Below are 3,803 nucleotides of genomic sequence, written 5' to 3'. Positions count from 1 at the left end.
TGTTATTTTCTGTTGCTAGGGCTGATTTCTTCTCATATCTTGTTTCTCTTTATTTTTTTAAATCATATGTTGATATTACTGTGTGCATTAACTAGCTATCTGTGTGTCTCTGAGTTAAACCAAAAAATCATGAATGACTTCAGTAACAAATCTGGGAATCGAATCAATTGAAAGAGATCTAATTTTCTTCTCTGTGTTACCAGTGTTTACCTAATGGGGATTTTTTTTAATTCAGAATTTTAATTATGTACATAAATAGCAACATGAGAACCAGGAGTTCTACTGCCGGACATTATCTCTAGGTGAAAGGAATTCCGATTAGTCCACTGGTAGTATGGCATCACCCAAGATAACAAAGAAGCCTGGTATAGTTTTTCCTGAAGAAGAAAGCCAACTTACTACATTCAGCACTGACTTCTCTGTCATTTTTCTGTAGAAAATGCATGGAGTTTCCAACATTTATCTATAACTGATTAAAATGGGCAGAGTATGGAGCATTCTACTTATTTCCAGGTGAATTCTTCACATTTCCTGGCTTTTGAAAGTTCTCCTTCCACAAATCTTCCACGACTATGTATCCTCGTAAACCCCAGTCATATCATTTCTCCCCACGGACCTGGACAAATACAATGGCTTGTTGTGGATAATAAAGAGAGGCAGCTAGTCCCATGAACCCAGGTGGATACACCAGCTTCTTTATTTTTGACCCTCTGGCCAAAAGAAGTCTAACAATGCCAGCAAAACCAGTACCACTAAGTCTTGGAAAAAATCCAGGAGGTTCATTTTGGAGATATTCATAGCTGTCTAATCCCATGGAACCAAGCTCTGAATCTTGGGCTTCGTTTGTGAGTATATTTCCTGACACCAACTTGTATTGGTGGAGATGTGAAATGCTTTCTTCAAGCTGGGTCCTTTGCTCCTCCACATATTTAGATTGACCCTCAGGAACCGAGTAGAGTGAAAGCTCATTAACCTTCACAGAAGTTTTGTGAGGTGAGTCCCTTTTAGGTGATGCATAGACTTTAAGGGGGAGCAGACTCAGGCTGGCTGGCCCCACAGACCTCTGAATTACCTTGAACATGTTGCTGGTAGAGGTGGCTCCAGTGGGGGTCCCTAATGGGGATTTAAATCAACTTTGAGAAACCTTAATTTATTTGGGTATTAAATTCAATAAAGGCAGCCCACCAATCCAGCTGTTAGTCCTAATGTGTGAGAGTCACCTATGCTGAAGACACTGGGAACGTTGCCCTTAAAATAGGAGACCATGGTTAGAAATCAAATATCAACAATTCTAGAATATCGGATAGTTGAAGTCTCTAGGATAAAATAAGCACGTTTAATATGATTTCTATTTCATAGAGTCCATTTTCCTTATAAAAGTTGTCAGAATGAGAGTCTGGAGGGAAGCTTTGGCTTCCCTATAAAGTGATATAAACCTAAAAGTGTATAAAGTGATAAACCTAAGCGATGATCAGGGAAATTCAGTCCTAAAACCCTTTTGTTAAAATAAATCGACAAATGATATTTAGAGGTGAGAATGGAATGGGGACATGTTTTTCCTTTCATTTTTTCTTTGAATAATGCTTTCAGTTTTCTTAGTTCAAATGAAAGGACATTTTGTGTGTGTGTGTGTGTGTGTGTGTGTGTGTGTGTGTGTGTTAGAGAGAGAGATATGAGAGCATTGCAAGGTTTTCAACGTTTCCCTCCTTGCTCTCTCTGCTCATGTGCTCCTGACTCTGTCCCTACATGATGATCATGGGCACAGTATAGTGCATGACGTGGGGATGGAAATGCTGACAGCAGATGCAGCATTTGAATCTTGGCTTCACACTCTCTTCTGGCCTTGGCACATATATATATTTTTTACCCCTCTGTCTCTGTCTTCTCATCTGCAAACAAAGATAATAACAGTTTTTATATCTTAAGGTTGGGTTGAAATAAATTTCTAGGCCCGAGGTGGAGCCACTCCTGGCCAAGGTGCCACATCAGCAAAACCAAAATTAAGTTCACTTTTGTGTACCTGTAAGTGGTTCTGCTTGACCACAGCCAGCATATTCAGTCAGCTGGCCCCAAACTCTGGGCCAAGCCAACTCTGAGCCTTCTTACCCCAAACAAGGTTGACCATGCAGCCCCAGACAATCAGATATTTTCTACTTTTCTCTTTCTAGACCTTTGTGCTTAATCTTATAAAAGATTCTTGCCTTCTACCCCTTTTTGCAGGCCTTGGAAAAGAGACCATCTACTTCATGAAGTAATGGTTAAATTGTTTGTTTCACCTGCATTGTCCTCTTCAATCATTTTTCTAGACAGTTGCCATGAAGATTCCATGAGGTAATGCATGTGGAGCATCTGGCACATGGTAAATACTCAGCAAATATTTGTCAGGGTTATTTTTACAACTGATATCCTTTCCATTCTCTATGAGGATATGCCTTTCTTGAGGACAAGAATTATTTTACTTATGTTGTGATCCTCATGATACCTGTATACAGTAGGTGTTTAGTAACTGTCTATGTAAGGGAACAGAATCCGCATTTTAACAATACTCAGTGTGTTGCAACTGGTCTTCAGTCTTCTCGAAATTCACCTGTTATAGTCAGCATATTCTCCTTGCAGGTATTGTCAGGAGGCAGGTTGAGTGTTTGAATGCTCCGCTGCCCTAAAGATAAATTCACGGTGTATTTCTGATATTCTAGACATCTAAATGTCACCTTATATTTTAAACATGCACTAGTTAGGTTGGATCCTACTGTGCTGGGGTCTTCCCTGGGTGCCTGATTTTTATGGAGCTGGGAGGGGCCCTGGGAGCATGAAAACATGCATAGTTGTGGAAATCAGACATCTTAAGTTCTGAGCAGTGTGGCTGGGAAAATGGTCATTTCTGTTTCCTCTGGGTTGCATTCTTGCACTTGCTTTTCCATGAGGTGGTTAAACAGAGGTAGAAAGAGTCATTTCTATTATTATTAATACCTTTGATAGTCCTTTTGGGCATTTGCTAAGGAGAACTGTTTCAGAAATAGTATAATCAGTCACTATCCACGTGAGACAAACAAATCTGCGCAGAGATCATTTAGGTCCACAGATCAAACTACACGAACAGCATTTCATGGCAGAGAGATGGCAAGATTGGACTCTTATTAAGAAGCACTGTGAGGATAAAACATGATTAAAATGAGTCAGAAGAAATTACCAAGCAGGGGTCAAGAAAGGATAGAGGGGACTTGATCATAGAAATACAAGCCCAGCTGAATTAATTCTATGGGCGTTTGTTTATCATAATTGTGCATAAACGTTTGAGTAATAATCACACCTCCAAATTATGTGAAAATTATGTTCCTTTCAATTGCATAAAACAGTTTACATGCCTATTATCAACTTAGCCAAGGAGCATGTAATGATGTAAAAGCTAAGATCACAATGAAATGTTTCCATAAAAAAAAAAATGGGTCAGTTTTTCCTTAACTTATATGTACTTGTCAATTTCAAAGGAATCAAATTTCATTATATCATACAAATACAGTATCCTAAAGGCACTAACTCCTGCTGTTTCAGGAAGCTACCCTGTATTTAGAAATTTTCTGTGGCTTTCAGATAAATGTATTTCCTTTAGAAAAGCCATTCTCAGGACCCCTGGGTGGCGCAGCGGTTTAGCCCAGGGAGCGATCCTGGAGACCCGGGATCGAATCCCACATCGGGCTCCCGGTGCATGGAGCCTGCTTCTCCCTCTGCCTATGTCTCTGCCTCTCTCTCTCTCTCTCTCTGTGACTACCATAAATAAAAAAAAAAAAAAAAAAAAGGCCATT

At 39.7% G+C, this 3,803-nt stretch overlaps 1 pseudogene; it reads right to left on the bottom strand.

The window, feature by feature from the left end:
• Window positions 1-349: 349 nt before the first annotated feature.
• Window positions 350-3,791, bottom strand: LOC112677883 (MICOS complex subunit MIC26-like; annotated as a pseudogene).
• Window positions 3,792-3,803: the final 12 nt, after the last annotated feature.

This window comes from Canis lupus, chromosome 10 (assembly GCF_003254725.2).
Source record: "Canis lupus dingo isolate Sandy chromosome 10, ASM325472v2, whole genome shotgun sequence".
In the NCBI taxonomy this organism is placed as follows: domain Eukaryota; kingdom Metazoa; phylum Chordata; class Mammalia; order Carnivora; family Canidae; genus Canis; species Canis lupus.
This window is presented reverse-complemented; position numbering and strand designations above follow the sequence as displayed.